This window comes from Rhea americana, unplaced genomic scaffold, assembly GCF_003343005.1.
Source record: "Rhea americana isolate MKP2758 unplaced genomic scaffold, rheAme1 scaffold_186, whole genome shotgun sequence".
Classification (NCBI taxonomy): Eukaryota; Metazoa; Chordata; class Aves; order Rheiformes; family Rheidae; genus Rhea; species Rhea americana.
The window spans coordinates 92,209-112,046 of NW_028185994.1; the positions used below are offsets into that span (position 1 = coordinate 92,209).

Genomic DNA, 19,838 nt, shown 5'->3' on the forward strand with positions numbered 1-19,838 from the left:
TTTTTTCCTTTTTTTCCCTTTTTTCCCCCCTTTTTTCCCCCCTTTTTTTTTAATGAAAATTTTGCCATCTCTCTATGGCCATTTTCACATCTCTCCAAGGAGATTTTCATTCAAAACTGTAGTAAGTTTGCTTTTGAAAGTGCTGAAAATTTTGGTAAGATTTTACTGGGAGGCTACTCAGGTGAGAGGGTGGCCTAGCCCAACTACATGTTGTGTAGTTTGAGAATGTCAGAAGCAGGAGGCCAGAATAGATCCTTCAGCCCACGACTCACTGAGTGGAGTTCTCTGGCTTATGCTATATAGGGGTCAGATTAAATGATCAAATTTGTCCCTTCTGGCTTTAAAAGCCTACAAAACACTTCCACAGGAAAATGTGCATATCTTGGCAAAAAGGAATTACGAAGTGGATTTGTCATAAACATAAGAAAAATAACACAGATTTTAAATTGTTTATAACTATGTTACAAATATTCCTGAATTCCTTTATCCATGCAGTATGTACCTTATTTTATTTTTAAAAGACATATCCGGGAATGAGACTTTCTTGTAGAGTCTGTAAAAAGAACTATACACATTCTCTTGCTGATAGAGGTTCAGCTGCTGTTTTACAATAACAGATGAAAAAATAAAATTTAATAACATGTACTAAAAAACCAACCAATGGCCATTACTATCTAAAGGCTCAGCCTGCTTCTACACTCCAAAACTTGCTTTAAATCACAAATATATCAGCATCTAAAAGACTCTTAACTGTCTTAAAACTGACTCCAACAAGCTAGCTCTCTTGAATACCTAAACCATACCCTCCAAAAACCGTAAGATCAAAAAAAAAAATCAAGTCCTGAGTATTTCTTTTTGATGTTTTATTCCTCTGAAAGACAACCATGCAAACAGATGCTGCCATGTGGTTTTTAGCAGGAGATTAAGTACTTGCCAATAGTAACTGTTTTTTTCTTCTAGTGTGCTCAGGCTTTGCAGTGGTAATGACAAAAAATGCTTCCAAATGATACAGTCTCTGGTCAAGTAAATCCAGGGTCTGTAACAGTGTATGTTTTTTAACAGCTTGTTATTTGCAAATTCTAATATATTTCTGATCTCCTTTACTTTTACTACTCGTACGTCCCTCATTCTGTCCTAAAACCTAAGCTGCTGATTTGACTTCCTGGACTGACCTTGGACTTGCCACGTTATTCCAGCTGGCCGGATGATCACTGGATTTTGTCTGACTCTGGTTAGTGTCTCCACCCATTTGCTCACTTGCTGACTTGACTTTCTTGGCTCCTTTTCAGTGCAGATACTGGTCCTCATTTGCCTTACTATCTCCTACAACTCCCATTTCCTTCCCTTTTGGACAAGTCCACTTTTATTGCTGCCTGACAGCAAGGAGCTGCAAGAAGTCAGTAATCTTAGTGGACTGCAGTCTGGAGCCGTTCCATGAGATTTACTGAGGATGAATGCCTCTTAGATTTTTCCTCTCTCTGGAGCTAAGCCAAATTTTAGAAGGTGAGACAGGAGAGAGTAGTGCAGAGAGATGCCACTGTGCACTTGGTGTTGGAATCAAGTGTCTTCCAGAGGTAGCCCTACATGACTAGTCTTTCAAAAGTAGATTTTGTTTCAGATGAAGAAGAAAGAGGAGGCTCTTCCTGGCCTTCCTTTGGCCCAGTATGTGTGGTTAGGGCAATCACATAAGACATGCTGGGACACAGGCCCACACTTTCAGTCTCAAGGCAGCACACACTAGCATTCCAGCTTCCCCCAGAGCATGACTTCCTTCTCTTCCCTGCTGAAGAAGATACCAGTTCTCATGGAAAGCCTTTTTAGATAACAGAAAAACTCCTTCTAGGCAGGGATACAGTAATATGATCATCACAGCATACCAGCCATGCTATAAGACAGAGAGTTTCTCTACTGTGAACTAGAGAAAGAACATCTTCTGTCCACTCTCAGCTGTGACATAAATGAATGAAGAAGCAGCAAGTCCTGCTCATGTCTTATGTCACATGTTGCTCTGGTTATGTTGATTGGTCCTTTTCCAGATGGACCGTCACGTATGTTTCAGAGTAAAAAAATTTGTGAGGTGCACTGTGGGAAGAAATTGCTCTTGACATTAGGAGCCTAAAACGAGAATAGTCAGGACTAATGATTTCTCATATTGTCTTAATTTTTTTTACGTATTTTAATCTAAATTATACAGATTGTTCAGCCAGGAGAGGCTGCGGAGAACTGGTACTCTATCTTTCCTGTTCATCTTAGATTAGAAGTGTTCTTCCCATTCTTCCGTGTGGCCTTGTGATAGATCAGCTCTTTATAAAGGGTATGCCCTTCATTTATCCCTGGACATCTGACACTGATGCTTTTACTTGCACTGATCTTGATCTAGCCACCATCAGAAAAACTGTGATGAAATTAATCACCTAAAGGTCACACTTTCAGTAAGTCTGCTCTACAGAAAAAATCTACACTATAGATGCCATAAGCCCAGGGCTTTGAAGAACATCTTCACACCTTTGCTTTCCTTTTTCTCTAATACCTGAAGATCCCAGAGTCTTAGTCAGTCATAAAGCAGGAATACCATTTATGTTGCCCATGTTGAAAGATGGGTAAAGTCCTTCTCCAGGTCTTGTTTCCACTCCTTTGGCATCCTGTATGCAAAACATCTTTGTACAGACTGTTTTTAGACTTCTCTAATTCAGAAAGAATCAGCCCTCAAATGTGTCATTTCATGCACAGTGCTTCTGCAATCTACAGGAGGCTGTGAATGCTCAAGAAGATACTTTTATCTGCCAAGAAGCACATTTTAACATAAAGCACTTCAAAGGGATGTGTCAGAGATCTGCCATTTCGGAAGTGTGTGGGTAAATGGAAGTTAGAATTAAATTCATCTTCTGCAGACAGGTGAAAAGGTGGTTTGGTGGTTAGGTGTTTGACTCTAACAGGGAAAGCAGGCTTCCTCTCTGGTGTTATCACTCAGTCTGCTATGCTGGCCAGTGAGATACACTTACACATTTTGTGTAAGTGAGCCTTACACATTTTGTGAGGATTAGTACTGCCTGGTATTTGGGTGATGCATAGATGGTAGAGGTCTGGGAGAAAAAAAGCCTCCTGTTTCCAAATCAGTCCATAGCTCCTAAATGAAACTAGTGGGCATTTTAAGAGCTCCATTCACAGATGCTCCTGATAATGTGACCTCAGGAGTTTTACATTACACATATATCCACCTGTTCTGAGCAGGTTTGATTCTATAATTTGTATTATTTCTGCAGTACTCTGTCTAAAAGCCATGCTCTGGGGCAAGCAGGTGAAGACAAGTTTGAAGGAGGTGATTCAGCTGAAAATATAAGCATGTATTTTGTGCACACATAGTTGCTACTGCAGTTGAGGGCACCATAGAAAAGCTTCATCACCAGGGTTCTGGCTTTCAGCACCTTTACCGCTCTGAGGACCATTTGCAAACATTCAGTGCCTCAACTCTCTGGGAAGGAAAAAGGTTCTTCACACTCCTGTAGCTCATGTTATTACTGAGGCCTGTGCAAAGTGAAGATCAACTGTACGTGACATTGCACTTTGTTGTATGCCTATTTCCTTGCTTTCTTCACAGACATAGCAGACTATGCCTTTTGTCTGCAGTAAGAGACAAAACTGTGCTGGGGTAACATTGCTGTTCCTCAGCTAGCATGACACACTGGAAGCAGCAGAGAGCAGGTGTGATGCCCCAGCTGTGCTAATATGCTGTGTAATGCCATTTCACTCTATCTTTGCATATGAGGAGAGATTTTAGGAAGGTATACATCACAGCCCTTATATACGCATTGAATTTGTTCTAAGGAGAAGCTGTGTTAGCATGAAGGCTGCTCTGTTCTGTTTACAAATTCAGTTCATTGATATAAATGGAAGACCTGTAAAGAGACTTGTTACTTGTTGGAACAATACTGTGCTGTGGAAACAGCAAGGACAAGGGAGAGAGGAAATCATAACACAGTAATGCAAAGGACTACCAGTTCCTGCTGGATAGCCTTGACAAAACCACAATTCTTCTTTGAAGAATGTGAAGAGTTGACAGCAAAGACAGCAAAATAGCCCAGAATAACCTGTAAGTTCATTAAGGCTAATTAACATATTAAATAACACACTCCAGASTGAATAATGAAGTGATAATGACATGATAAAGATGTTGCCTCCTTCTTCCCCACTTCTTATGCTAATTAACAGGAATGTTAAAGCTCAAGCATGGAGTGAATATATGATGTGATAAAATTGTAACCAATAGAAAAATCTGTATAAAGTACCCTCCCAAAAAAGTGAACAAGAATGAGAAAAGGAGAAGTTGTGCTAGCTTTGTGGTTCTACCACCTAGCATCCATCTCTGTGCAAAAATCTCAACTCTGTGTATCTATTTGTTGCTTGCACACTGAATAAAAGAAACCAGTTGTGGGACAAGACATCAGCATGAGATCAGCCCAGCATGTCAGTGGATTTCCTGTTCCAATTTCTGGTTGTGTCTACTATAAGTGTAGGCCTTATTTTGGTGCTTCTTGCTGTCTAAGCTGAGGGKCCTCCAAATATTGTACCTTTTTTCTTTTTTCTTTTTTTTTAGTAATTAAACGGGAAACTCATTTTTCTAGACTGTAGAAATGAAAGGACTGGACACTGAAAACAAGTTTCTTTAACAATCAGTGCTGGATTGATTACTGCTTCCTCTGTGCTGCAAACATGTATCCTCCTCCTCTCCTCAGCCAAAGCAGCAAAATGGAGTACAACCATAGCACAACTCCCTCTGTGAATACAAAGCCAGAGTAATTCTGTAACCCATGGGAAAGAGAGCCTAGGAAGAAACCACACCTTTTTGAGATGTTCATGCTGATTACACACAGACTACCCTGAACCCAGTGAATATTACTATCTTCAGACTGTTGAAATACAGTTGCAGGTCCATATGGAGACCACAGTGAGAGCGAAGTTCCCTTTATACTGGAGTCCCATTCAGTAGGGCATTAGTGCAATAGGTGCAGTAGTGCACCTATTGTGCACTTCTTCATAATACAGCAGCCAACAGCAAACCAGCTCATGTCAGAACTGCTGAAAATCATACGGCTGTCTTTTCTTTCCCAGTTGAATGCATATTATTGATATAGTAATAGCATCAGCAACTGAGTGAAGTAGCTGGGACTTTTTTGTTGGCCACATAGCAGTGCTCTCTTGCTCTCTGCTCCCAGCATGGTACTGACTCCTCAGTGTCTCTTTTAAGTTTGTCATGAGCTTTACCATGAGACAACAAGTATATGTGTTCTGGTTGTGCCTCTACTTCTTTCAAAAGTGTCAATGGATAACTGAGCTTGGCACCCCCTGCCCACAGGACCTGAGGAACAGAGCCTTTCTAATCCACTCCTTCCGTTTCTCAAAGGGACCATGACAGTTTGACATTAATGTTTGTTGAGTCTCTTAGCTGTGCAGTGTTGCTGTCAGACATCCTAGCATGGGTAACCCTGCCATCTCTCACCTACTCCTGCCTCACATCCCTTTATTGCCTGCTGAGCCAATGTGCTAATACCACAGTGGCTGACCCATATGCTTCTCTGTGCAGCTCCCTTTCTAGGGACATCGTTATTTTTGTGGTATGACATGCACTGCTTTGCTCTGTAGAGCCAGTCCAAGCATCCAGCAATGCCCACAGCTGTTAAGGAACTTTGCCCCTCATCAGATCAGCATACCTTTCTCAGTATCCTCCACACCTTCAAATATATGTCTGGAGTTGCTCATGAGATGTTTAGTCCTCAGCCCAGCATCATTGTCAGTAGGATAAGAAATTCACACATTGTAGGATCACATTTCTACTTATTTTTAATTTTGTAAAATTCCAGACATCAAGACTAAAAAAAAGGTGTCTAGGACGGTGTCTTCCTGGGGCTGATAGTTTTGTTGTTGGAAAATTTCAATTGAAATGCTTTGGCTGGTCTAAAAATTAAGGAAGGGCAAAAAGATGCTAGTTTTTCTCCTATTTAAAAGTCTCTTAGAATGATTTCACTGACAAAATTAGGATCTCCTTGTAGAACTGACTTAACATTTGCTGGGGAAAGGTGTTGTAATGTCAAAAAAGTTTGGTGTCCCAATAATGAAGGGAAAAAAAATCCCTTTGAGTTTATTTCAGAGTGTTCCCATAAGCGAAGCTCATCAAACAAAAGTGCCCAAGTGATTTGTCCTGCAGCAAGAAGTGTTGCAGGCACAGCTCTTCAGGACACAATTGGAGTGGTTCTGGAGTGGATCCAGTCTGGTGACTGGATTACACTCTGCAACCATCCCTTACCATGGATATTCTCCAAAAATTTGCTGAACTTTCCACCTGCAGTGAACATACTTCCATGCCTGCAGCCACCTCACTGGGCAGACCTCTCTGTCCCTCATGACTGCAAGGGTGCCCAGAAAGACCAACAACTCCTGTGACCAAGGGAAATGTGCTTTGAACATAGATATAAGGAAGCTTTGCTTGCTAGTTTCACCTATCTTGTTGGCTAGGGCAATTTCTTTTGTGCCCTCCCCCCATCAAGGACTCCACTCTAGGGACAATGCATTTTCCAACTGTTTTAAAATCATGTTCAGACTTTTTGAATTCTTAATTTGTAAATAAAATTGGAAAATTCAGATGTGTAAAATCATGCAAACTCCATCTTTCAGGCTTCTGTTACATGCAGTGAAGGTTTTACCTACAGGAGCATGCAGCCTCTGCCTGCTGGAGCTATGGCTTTCTGTGTACAGTTGGAAAGTACATATGGCAAGTGGATCCTGATGAAGGAAGGACACTCCTCTGCACTGTGCACTCAGGGCCTCCCTTCTCCCAGGGGCATTTCATTTAAATCTGCCTTCATTTAGTCACATATGTGATCCTGTCTCAGGAACTCTGTCTCTATGTGTTGTCAAGCCATTTCTGCTCTGTAAAACTTGGTTCACAGACCAACGTTTGTCTTCAGTTTAAGACCGACACTTTCTGTAATGGATCTTTGCAAGGATCCCTCTGCAGGCAATGTATAAAATATAAATATTTTTATATACTGCAAGGAATTTCTTGAAGTGAAGCAGTAAATAAAGTTTCAGGAAGCACTGTGTAATTTTAAACCTCCAATTTTATTAAATTATGTAGAATGTCTTTGTTTCAAAATGAAATAATTGCAAATTCTTTTCTCGCTCTCTGGTCCCAGCCTATTATCCTGTCTTGAAAAAAGTTCTCTAAAGTGTGTACACCTGAGACTACTGGTGTGAAAATTCTTGGAATTTCTCTCAGAAACATTTGTGTATATGCCCCAGAGAATGGCCAGTTTTAAACCTGTGTCTGAAGACACTCAGCCTGTGAGTCTGCACTTGGAAAGAGAAAAATGAAAGCACTTCAACCAACATATCTGCAGTTTGATGCCCATCTGATCTGGACAAACATCTTACAGAGACAACACATGGACTACCCTGTTCATTCTTGAGACCATATATTTAAGTGCTAGGAGTAAATTTATTCTTTCTAGTATGCATGAATAAACCGAACATGCCTCCAGTGAAGCTGAGAGATTTACTCTGGACTCCACGTCCTGTGTGGCTGAATTTCATAAAATTAGCCAAAGAAAACTAAACAGTTTGTAGTGGACAGGGCTCCCATTTGGGGATGTCAGCCATGCAGGGCTTATTAACTGTGCTAATACTAATGCTGATACTGTAGAGTGCAGAAAGATCCCACCTACTTGTTCCTTGTGTGGCAGACTCAAACTACAAGGTAAAGTGAAGAAGTGTCACTAAGAAAGGGGTCAATGGAAAAGGTGGCCCTGGAGGTTCAATGCTGATTTCTCCCCTGCCCTTTTCATAATCTTCATACTTCTTTTCCATCTCTGCCTGAAGAAAGACAGGATGGTCATCTAACTGACTCTGAAGTGAGAGGTCACATAGGAAGTCTGTCAATGAAGTGTGGGAAAATGTCTTTTCTGAACATAAGGCTTTGTTCTTTTTTTTCCTATTCAAACATTTCCCCTATCAATGAGTTACAATACAAGAAAATGGAAACAATGGGAGGTCTCTCTCAGAACACAGAAAGGAAGCAGATCATTCACAATTAAGGCTTGGAAATCACAGAGAAGCTGCAGGTACGTTTCTTGTGTTGATTAGGGCTTAAAATATGTGAAGCCCATGCAAATAGATGACATAATGAAAAATAAAGACAAAATTTGAATTTATACCTCTAATATTTAAAGTGTACTTTAATAGGCCAAACATTATTTCAGAGACACTTCAGAAAGCAGAACTCATGAGCAAAAGCTGACCTAAAATTCTCACCTTAAGTACAGGAAAATTGCTATGACACCACACAATACTCTCCAAGTTCTACTCCTTTCATTAGACTCAAGTGACATATTTTTTTCTGAAACTTCTGTTCAAACATGCCCTGGATTATTCTCTAAAAGGTAAGATTTTGGTTCATTTCAAGTATTTGTTATGAATTACATACATATCTGCTTTCTTTTTCACCCTTTGGAAAGCAAAGATTTCCTTCTCCGAAGAGTTTCTGTGACTTACATAGAAATTATTCATAGAAGACACCAGAGCTATGACAGGGTTATTCTTGTGGTTAGGAAAACTAATTATGAAACTTCATTGTAAACAGAACTACTCGGGATTGAAGTTTTCAGCATTCAGATATTAGACTTCAGATCTAGGGATCAGCGAGGAGGTTAGTGGGAACTTTTTATGTCCACAGTGCTCCCAGAAAGAAAGAAAAATGTATATCCTAAATGTGAGACACTTGGTAAATGGTTTCACACTTAATGTTTTCCAGTTTGCAACTGGTTTGTGCCCTATGACAACTTTCTTTCATAGTCAGGGAAGTCATGGGCAACCTTGGCTGCAGTGACCATGAGATGGTGGAGTTCAGGATCCTGCATGGAGGAAGCAGGGTAAGTAGGATCTCAACCTGGTACTTCAGGAGAGCAGACTTTGGCATCTTCAAGGACATACTTGGAGGAAACCCATGGGTTTGGGACGCAGGAGGAAGGGAGGTCCAAGAGAGCTGGTTAATATTCAAGCATCACTTCCTCCAAGCTCAAGAATGGTGCATCCCTGTGAGGAAGACGTCAAGAAAAAGGGAGAGAAAACCTGTATGGATGAGCAAGGCATCACAGCAAAATTCAGACATAAACAGGAAGTGTACAGAAGGTGGAAGAAGGGACAGGCCACTTGGGAGGAATATAGGAACATTATCTGAGTATGCAGGGATGGGGCTAGGAAGGTCAGGACCCACCTGGAGTTTAATCTAGCAAGGGATGTCAAAGACAAGAAGAAGAGCTTCTTTAAATAAATCAGTAACAAAAGGAGGAATATGGGCCCACTGTTGAATGGGGAACGAGCCCTTGTGACAAAAGATACAGAAAAAGCTGAGGTGCTGAATGTCTTCCTTCCCTCAGTCTTTACTGGTAAGACTGGCCTTCTGGAATCCCAGACGCTTGTGACCAAGGAGAAAGTGTGAAAAAAGGAGGACTTTCCCTTGGTGAAGGAGGATCGGGTTAGGGATGTACACCAGTCATTSGGCCCTGATTGGATGAATTCACAAGGGCTGATGGAGCTAGCAGACATCATTGCAAGGTCACTTTTGATCATCTTTGAATGGTTACAGCAATTGGAAGAGGTGCCTGAGGATTAGAAGAAAGAAATGTCACACCAGTCTTCAAAAAGGGGAAGAAGGAAGCCCCAGGAAATTACAGGCCAGTCAGCTCAATCCCTGAAAAAGGGGATGAAATCCTCAGCTACATCTGGCTAATTGCTGTGTGTACAGCTATTGCTTAAAATGTGATGACAATGGGAATGCAGCAACAGTGGGAAGTAATTTATAGAAGTAACTACCAATTTTAATTTCATTTTGCACCAAGAATATCAGGAGATAGAGAAGCAGTCTGTGCATTTTAAGTGAGCTAGAATTCTTGCTGCATGCCTAACCGATGTATGCATTTGCCACAACTGTTCACATACGCTCAGAGATTTTATGTGAAAATACTGCTGTATAGCCATTGCTAGAAAAATGCCTCAGTTTCCTACCGAATTTAATCAAATATTTAAAATCTGGTCACAATATCCCACTTCCTCACTAAATGCTGCTGTATAGAATGAATGAAATTATTCATGCAGTGGCAAATCATCCCAAGATGTTTTCTTGTGTCTGGTATTAAGCTGCAAGCAAATGCTGTTCTAACCAGTAAGTTTGTCTGCAGTCCTTGCAGCCTGATGTTACAGTATGTTGTAACATATTTTATGTATGGTACACAGTATAAYAATACGTTACGAAGGACTGTATTTCCTGGCACAATCAACATGCAGATAAGATTTGGCCTTCTAAGAAGTAATCTGTTGTATAATTCTGGCAAACCACAGCTATCTGAGGCAAACCTTCAGCTAGCCAAGCACACGGTATAGACAAGTTTGTGGTTTATCCTAGTCTTTGATTTGCTGATTGGATATATTTATCATAAAGCATAAGAGGTTTCAAAATGCCATAAGCTAAGGATATTCATTTGTTCTGTTGTAGCACACAAAAAAATACCATTCTGGCTTCAAAAACATCCTGCAAGGTATAGTGCAGGCTAAGTAATTTCCATTTTGTGGATGAAGAAAATGTGGTAATAAAAGGCAAAAGGTATTTAAGGCAAAGTCTTACTTCAGTAGAGGAAAGAGTAGCATGTCTTTCCATAGTTGTACCCTATCTTGTTCCTCACACTTGATAATATTTCTGCTTCCATCTCCCACTTCATTTCATATAATATTTCATTTTCTGGACTACGTACTCCCATATGAGATCCGCAGCTCCACCAAAGGCTGCTATTACCCTCAAGAGCTTTCATCTGTTGTGCAAAAGGAAGAAGGACTGCAAGTAATTTTTCTGCAGAACTGTGTATCCGTACTACCTAATACTTGATGGAAATGGTCCATGTTGTAACTTTTTGTGTCTGTACTACCTGATRCTTGGTGAGAATGGTCTAATGTTGTAACTTTTTAGTACCTAGAACAATACTGCTGTGTTAAGCGGAACACAAATAAGTAACTAACAAGGTCTTGGAAACGCGTGAGGAAGAACAGCACTTGGTTACATACAGATTCTATGGCTTCCAGCCACAGAACCACCATGAGAAGCAGTCAACATGAAGGTCAGAAGTTGAAGAGTAATGAAGTAGCGACCTCCAAAGTCAAATGTGGCCCCCAAAATAACTCTGCCCACATGCGTAGTGTCACAGCCAGTTATGCAGCTGGGGTGGAGTTAGGCTAGACTCCCTGCACCTGTTGGTCCCATGTGCTGGAACTCCTGCCTACTGCAAATAATCATAAATACTAGAGTTTTTCCGAAGGAGGGGGAAGCTGCTACACAACAGAGGACCATGTTGCCTCCTCGAGGGTGCCCAAAAATATGTGCTTTTTTTCCCGCCTACCACAAATAATCATAAATACTGGAGTTTTTCCGAAGGAGGGGGAAGCTGCTACACAACAGAGGACCATGCTGCCTCCTCGGGGATGCCCAAAAATATGTGCTTTTTAGGAGAGACAGGCCAGGAAGGTGAGGTGGTGGAGTTGCTCTTTATGTGAGAGAGCAACTGGAATGCATCGAGCTCTGCCTAGGCGGGGAGGAGGAGGAGGCAGTTGAGAGCTTATGGGTAAAGATCGAAGGGCAGGCTAGCATGAGGAACACTGTTGTGGGTGTCTACTACAGGGCCACCTGACCAGGAGCAGAGAGTTGGTGAGGCCTTCTATGGACAGCTGGAGGTAACTTCATGATCACAGGCCCTGGTTCTCATGCGGGACTTCGACCACCTTGACATCTGCTGGAGGGACTACACAGCAAGGCACAAACAATCCAGGAGGCTCCTGCAATKCACTAATGATAACTTCTTGTCACAAATGGTGGAGGAGCCTACGAGGATGGGTGTCCTGCTGGACCTTGTCCTTACCAACCAAGAAGGACTGTTTTGGGGATGTGAAGGTTGGTGGCAACCTTGGCTGCAGTGACCAAGAGATGGTGAAGCTCAGGATCCTGCAGGAAAGAAGTAAGGCAACAAGMAAGATTGAAGCCCTGGACTTCAGGAGAACAGACTTTGAGCTCTTCAGAGACCTAATTGGTGGAGTCTAATRGGTTGAGGTCCTAGAAGGAAGGAGGGGTCCAGAAGAGCCGGCTAATATTCAAGCATCCCTTCCTCCAAGCTCAAGAGTGGTGCAGCCCTATGAGTAAGAAGTCAGCAAAAGGGGCAGGAGACTTGCACGGGTGAACAAGGAGCTCTTGGCCAAATTCAGACAGAAGAAGACAGTACACAGACTGTGGAAGAGGGGAGGTTGGTTACCTGGGAGAATTATAGGAATGCAGTCAGAGTATGTAGAGATGCTGCGAGGAACACTAAGGCTCAGTTGGAATTGAGTMTTGCAAGGGATGTCAAGGACAATAGGAAGGGCTTCTTTAAATACATCAGGAGCAAGAGGAGGACTAGGGAAAATGTGGGCCTGCTACTGAATGGTGCAGGGGCCCTGGTGACAAGGGATACAGAGAAGGCAGAATTACAGAATGCCTTCTTTGCTTCACTCTTCAGTGCTAAGAGCACCGCTAAAGAATCTCGGAGCCTGCAGATGAGAAAGAAAGTCTGGAGAAGGGAAGACTTTCCTTCGGTTGAGGAGGAAAGGATTAGAGATCTTCTGGGCAGGCTAGACGTCCACAAATGCATGGGCCCAGATGGGATGCGCCCACAGGTACTGATGGAGCTGGCGGGTGTTGTTGCCAGGCCACTCTCCATCATCTTTGCAAGGTCCTGGAGAACTGGAGAGGTGCCTTAGGACTGGAAGAAAGGTGATCAGGAGTACCCAGTGTGGATTCACCAAAGGGAAATCCTGCTTAACCAACCTGAGAGCCTTCTCTGATGGCRTGACTGGCTGGGTAGATGAGGGCAGAGCAGTGGACGTTGTGTACCTTGACTTCAGCCAGGATTTTGACACTGTCTCCCATAACATCYCCCTAGGCAAGCTCAGGAAGTGTGGGTTAGATGAGTGGACAGTGAGGTGGCTTGAGAACTGGCTGAAAGGCAGAGCTCAGAGGGTTGTCATCAGTGGCGTGGAGCCTAGCTGGAGGCCTGTGGCAAGTGACATCCCCCAGGGCTCAGTACTGGCTCCCACCCTGTTCAACTTCTTCATCAATGACCTGGATGAAGGGATGGAGTGCCTCCTCAGCAAGTTTGCTGATGATGCCAAGGTGGGAGGAGTGGCTGACACACCAGAGGGCTGTTGTGCCATTCAGAGAGACCTGGACAGTCTGGAGAGTTGGGTGGAGAGGAACCTCCTGAGGTTCAACAAGGACAAGTGTAGAGTCCTGCACCTAGGGACAAATAACCCTAGGCACCAGTACAAGGTGGGGGCTGACCTTCTGGAGAGCAGCTCTGCAGAGAAGGACCTGGGAGTGCTGCTGGATGACAAACTGACCATGAACCAACGATGTGCTCTTGTGGCCAGGAAGGCTAATGGTTTCCTTGGGTGCATTGGAAAGACTGTCACCAGCAGGTCGAGGGAGGTGATCCTGCCCTTGTGCTCAGCCCTGGGGAGGACTCATCTTGAGTWCTCTGTCCAGTTCTGGGCTCCCCACTACAAGAGAGACATGGAGCTACTGAGAGAGTCCAGTGTAGGGCTACAAAGACGATCAGAGGTCTGGAGCATCTGCCGCAAGAGCTGGGCCTGTTCAGCCTGGAGAAGAGAAGWCTGAGGGAGGATTTTTATCAATGTGCACAAGTACCTGAAGGGAGGGTGTCAAGGGGACGGGGACAAACACTTTTCGGTTGTCTCGTGTGACAGGAYAAGAGGCAATGGGCAGAAATTGAAGCACAGGAAGTTCCGCCTGAATGTGAGGAGGAATTTCTTCACTGTGAGAGTGACAGAGCCCTGGAAGAAGTTGCCCAGAGAGGTGGTGGAGTCTCCTTCTCTGGAGATGTTCAAGGCCCGCCTGGATGCATCCCTGTCTACCATGCTCTAGGTGACCCTGTTGAGTGGGGAGRCTGGACTAGATGATCTCCAGAGGTCCCTTACAACCTTACTGATTCTATGATTCTATGATTCTATTAAATAAATTCTATAGGGATACAGTACCATTTTGTGTTACAGTAAGTAACACAAAAATAATGTCAACTTGTGAAGATTCCTTCCAGTGGAATGCAATGGCATTGTGCTGTACAGTACTAGCCTGTAGGATATGTTACTCTAGTATGTGTTTAATTTGAAATATTTGGCTGTTAATTCTGTTAATTGGTTTAATCAGGGTAAGAAATATCTCTTTAGTTAAACAGGACTATCTTTACTTTGTTTATATGTTTAAAGTAAGTAGTCACATAGGTTTTTCTGTGTGACTATTCCAGCTTCTGAAACACTTTTGTTGAGAGCTCACATCTGCCTGCATTAGTGATGAGTAAAGAAAGGCAGAGTGCCTGAGGTTGGATGGGACCTCTGGAGATAATCTAGTCCAACGCACCTACTCAAGCAGGGTCACCTATAGCACATTGCCCAGCACTGCATCCAGATGGCTTCTGCATAGCTCCAACGACAGAGACTCCACAACCTCTCCACACAACCTGTTTCAGTGTTCTGTCACTCTCATGGAGAAGAAGTCTTCTCTCAGAATTACAGAATCGGTAAGGTTGCAAGGGACCACTGGAGATCACCTTGTCCAACCTCCCTGCTCAAGCAGGGTCACCTAGAGGATGTTAGACAGCATCACATCCAGGTGGATTTTGAGCATCTCCAGAGAAGGATACTCCACAACCTCTCTGGGCAACCTCTTCCAGTGCTCTGTCACCCTCACAGGAAAGAAATTCGTCCTCCTATTTAGGTGGAGTTTCCTGTGGTTCAGTTTGTGTTCGTTGCCTCTTATTCTATCACACGGCACTGCTGAGAAGAGTTTAGCCCAGTCCCCYTGACACCCTCCCTTCAGGTACTTACACACATYGATAAAATTCCCCCTCAGTCTTCTCTTCCCCAGGCTAAACAGGCCCAGCTCTCACAACCATTCCTCATAGGACAGATGCTCCTGTCCTCTGATTATCTTCATAGCTCTAAACTGGACTCTCCCCAGTAGTTCCATGTCTCTCTTGTAGTGGGGAGCCCAGAACTGGACAGAGTACTCGAGATGAGGCCTCCCCAGGGCTGAGCACAGGGGCAAGATCATCTTCCTTGACCTGCTGGCAACACTCTTCCTAATCCACTGCAGGATACCAYTGGCCTTTTTGGCCACAAGGGCACATCGTTGGTTCATAGTCAACTTGTTGTCCAGCAGCACTCCCAGGTCCTTCTCTGCAGAGCTGCTCTCCAGCAGGTCTTTCCTCAGTCTATACTGGTGCATAGAGTTATTCCTCCCTAAGTGCAGGACCCAGACAAGTTGAAGTTGAACAGGGTGGGAGCCAGTACTGAGCCCTGGGGGATGTCACTTGCCACAGGCCTCCAGCTAGGCTCCACGCCACTGATGACAACCCTCTGAGCTCTGCCTTTCAGCCAGTTCTCAAGCCACCTCACTGTCCACTCATCTAACCCACACTTCCTGAGCTTGCCTAGGGRGATGTTATGGGAGACAGTGTCAAAATCCTGGCTGAAGTCAAGGTACACAACGTCCACTGCTCTGCCCTCATCTACCCAGCCAGTCACGCCATCAGAGAAGGCTCTCAGGTTGGTTAAGCAGGATTTCCCCATGGTGAATCCACACTGGGTACTCCTGATCACCTTCTTCTCCTCCATATGTCTGGAGATGACATTCTGAAAGAGCTGTTCCATCACTTTTCCAGGGAYGGAGGTGGGGCTTATGTTGCCTGGGTCCTCCTTCTTGCCCTTTTTGAAGACTGGAGTGACTTTGGCTTTCTTCCAGTCCTCAGGCACCTCTCCAGTTCTCCAGGACCTTGCAAAGATGATGGAGAGCTTCCTGGCAACAACATCTGACAGTTCCCTCAGTACCTGTGGGTGCATCCCATCTGGGCCCATGGATTTATGGATGTCTAGCCTGCCCAGAAGGTCTCTAATCCGATCCTCCTCAACCAAAGGAAAGTCTTCCCTTCTCCAGACTTTCTCCCTCACATCCAGGCTGCAGGATTCCTAAGGGCTGCCCTTAGCAGTGAAGACTGAAGCAAACAAGGCATTCAGTAATTCTGCCTTCTCTGTAYCCCTTATCAGCAGGGCCCCCACCCCCTTCAGTAGCAGGCCCACATTTTCCCTAGTCCTCCTCTTGCTCCTGATGTATTTGAAGAAGCCCTTCCTATTGTCCTTGACATCCCTTGCAATACTCAATTCCAGCTGGGCCTTAGCGTTCCTTGCAGCATCTCTATATACTCTGGCTGCATTCCTATAATTCTCCCAAGTAACCTGTCCCCTCTTCTACATTCTGTGTACTTTCTTCTTCTGTCTGAATTTGGCCAAGAGCTCCTTGTTCACCCGTGCARGTCTCCTGCCCCTTTTGCTGACTTCTTACTCAGAGGGATGCACCAAATAAGGTGCTGAATACATACTCATGCATTACAAACACTAATGGTTGTTTCTTGGGAGATGTGCCTCCATCTTCTGCATGCTGCCTTCTTATTTTTCACTGAGATTAGCAATGCGCCAGTGGAAGCCTCAGCCACAGATCCACTCTCCCCTTGCAGAGGTGCAGCGCTGCCTCCTGCTCCATGTCTCTCTCACTCTTTGAGGTAGGGCTGAGTGGGACGCTCAGAGAAGGCACTGTACATCTGGCTTGATGGGCCCCCACTGACCCACAGCTGGAATGCACTGCCCCTGCTGACAATGAGGGAGGGTGGCAGGAGAGGCACCAGAAGCAGGCATGGAATGAGTGTCAGTGYGTGACAACAGCTGCATTGTTGTGTTCAACAGTATAAATCAGAGCTGTTGTTTTGAGTCCTGTTGGTTTCACATGTTTTTCTCAGCTACTTGAATGACAAGTTAATGGAGGGAGGAAACTGGATGTGCATTTTCCATAGAAAGAATTTGCAGATGAATGTGTTTATTTGCCTCTGAATTTAAGAGAATACTTTTTAAACACAAAGATCAACTTTCTGCTGAGAGTGGTGGGTTCATGGGCGTATTTTGAAAGCATTTGACACAACTCTCTGTTGAATTATTTTTTAAAAAAATCTACTGCCATGTCTGTCTTATTTGGACTAATCCTTTTCTTCATGCTCTACTCTCCATTAGCCATCGGGAGGCCTTTCAGCAGCATTAGGGAGGACAAAACAAAAACAATGAAGTATTCAGGGTGAAAATCATCCTATCACAAAACCTGGCTTACACGAGGCCTCTGCACCACTTCAGCTGTTATCAAGATTTAAAGAGATGCCCTAGGTACAGTGAAAGTTTGGCTGGTTCACATCTTAATGAAGCAATGTATCTAATATCACTGTTTTCAGCACTGGACCACAGTCAAGAACCCTGGGAACTGTATTGTATGCTTGACTCTGATTGGCCACTTGGAGATTTTTATTTACTGACATGACACAAATATTAAATTATTTTTCTTTAAATTAATACAAAAATCTAAACAAAAAATGTAAAATACAAAATTAAAATATTGAGCACAGTGACTTCTGCATCATTTCCCAGATAGGATTAGTTTTGTGGTTGGGGAAAAGAAGTACTTCAAATTTGCAACAGAACCTGCACTGAATTGATATGTTCTTATAGTGAAACCGATGAACTTTGAGTTAATCTGAAGTGATATCTGCAATACTGAGTGCAATTGCTCTCTGATCATTGCCATGTTTCATGTTTCTAATCTTAAAAAAAATAAAAGCTGTAACAGAGAAAAAGAAAACACCTCACTGGTTACAGCTCTTCCTCAGATCTGTTTCATGTAAAGTATCAGGGAGTTTAACCCTGGACATCAGTCAGTATATTTCTGTTTACGGAAATTGAGGAAACATACAAGATTTTTTAAACTTTGAAGAAGGAAGACCTGAAGCCTGAAGGAGGCCATCTGAATCCTTACAAAAGCTTATCCGTTTTCCCAACAACAGTAATTAGTCTAAAAAAATACAGGCTGAAGATATTAACTCTTCTTGTACCACCTAAGTTGAAAGACACCTGGAAAAAAATAAGGTCTACTTCTCATAATCACATTGCCTTGAAGAGACTTGGTTTTGCTTTAGAGCTAACTTTACAGGAAAATGGGATGCTGGAACTCCAGAAGCATTAGCTCCAGAAGCTAATGCACCAGAGCTATTACACGTACCTAAAATTACAGGCCTTAATATCACAGAGCCAGTCTTCCAGCTGGCCTGCAGCCTGAGGTGCATGTTAATGGCTGAGGCAACCTCATTATGCAGAAACACCCTTTCTTTACTTATTTAGAGAAAACAAGCTATGTGTAACAAAATAAGAAAACTTACTTGAGTTGAATCAATTCTCAGACTTTGCCCTGCAGTACCAAAATCCCCTAATACTCAACTATAGCAAAGTTTTGGAGAATTCTGTGCCACAACTCAACATTACGTAGAATCTTCAGTATGGGAACTGTTTTAAAGCAACTTCCCATCAGGAACCAAGTGAAAAATGAATCATCGCAAGCAATAGTGGCTGTCTGTGTCCATTTGCCATATCTGGCCTGCCAGGAGCTCTATGCAGGCTGCAGGTGGCTGTAAGATGGTGAAGAAGATGTGCAGGCACCCCACTGAGGTAAAGCCAGGGGATGTGAAGGGCAAGTACTTTTGATCCTTATATTCTGGGGTGGTCGGGGAAAAGTGTCACAAGCTAGAAAGTGTTTGCTGAACTTTGGACATATAGGTGTGCAGAGTTCAGCAAGCAAATCCAGAAAAGCCTTGAATGGCCCTAGATAATAGCTGGAAAACATAAATCATGCAGGCACTGGGCTGCCAGTCTCAGAGGTGCAGCTTCCCTGGGAAGCATGGTGAACTCTTCCCACAAGGGGTGAAAACCTGAATTTAAACCACAAGAAGAAGTGAGGGAAAAGTGTGTCACAGATGGGTGATACCAATAAGCCAAGGAGCTACTGAAACCTCTACCACTCACTACATCGTACAGCAGACACATGCAGAAGGTGACAATGGCATGATGTAAAATTAAGTGAATTCTCTGTCTGCATGTTAAAGCTCATATAGTTGCTGATCTTCAAAATCACACAGTGAGATTTACCACCTAAACGGAGACATAAAATGTAGAGATTTTTCTTCAGTAATATACACCCCAATATTCTTTTCCTAAAAACTAAAAATCAGTTGGAGTGACATGAAAGCGCAGACATTTATTTAAACACAGTGAAACACGCACACGCGCGCGCACACACACACACACACACACACACACACGCTTTTCGTCCTTGCAAGAGAAACCCCTAGCTGCATTCCTGGTGTCTTCCAAGACACAAGAGGCAGCCTGGGAAAACGCTTACCTGACAGCGCACTTGTGAGGAACTGCAGACTTTACAGGCCTCTTCAGCTTTGCCGGTGGTGCAGCACAGGCACCCTGATACAGAGGAAGCGGTCTAGCAGCCCCTGCCGCGGCGAGGGAAGGGGCTCCCGCCCGGCTGCCACTCGGCGGCAGAGCAGGGCAGGGGCCGCGCCGAGCCACGCCGGATCGGGCCACGGACGAGAACGAACCCGGCGGGCGGGATCCTCCTCCTCCTCGCTCCTCCTCGGCGGAACCTGGGGCCGGCAGCACCTCCTCCGCGGCAACGGGAGCGGCGCGGCGGGGACGGGCGCGGAGCGCGCACCCGCAGTGGGGCGGACGGCGGCCCCGTCGCCGCCTTTGTTCCTCCCCGCGCCTGCCGGGACCCACGGCCGGGCCGGGTCCGGCCCGGCCCGGCCCGCTGTCCCCAGCGC

At 44.1% G+C, this 19,838-nt stretch overlaps 1 long non-coding RNA gene across 3 annotated transcripts in view; it reads right to left on the minus strand.

The window, feature by feature from the left end:
• Positions 1-19,805, minus strand: part of LOC146597409 (uncharacterized) — a 65,537-nt gene extending 45,732 nt beyond the window's left edge. For all 3 annotated transcript variants that reach the window (XR_014895506.1, XR_014895505.1, XR_014895507.1), the window contains exon 1: positions 19,409-19,805. This is a non-coding gene — a long non-coding RNA (uncharacterized LOC146597409). The remainder of the gene's footprint in view (positions 1-19,408) is intronic.
• Positions 19,806-19,838: the final 33 nt, after the last annotated feature.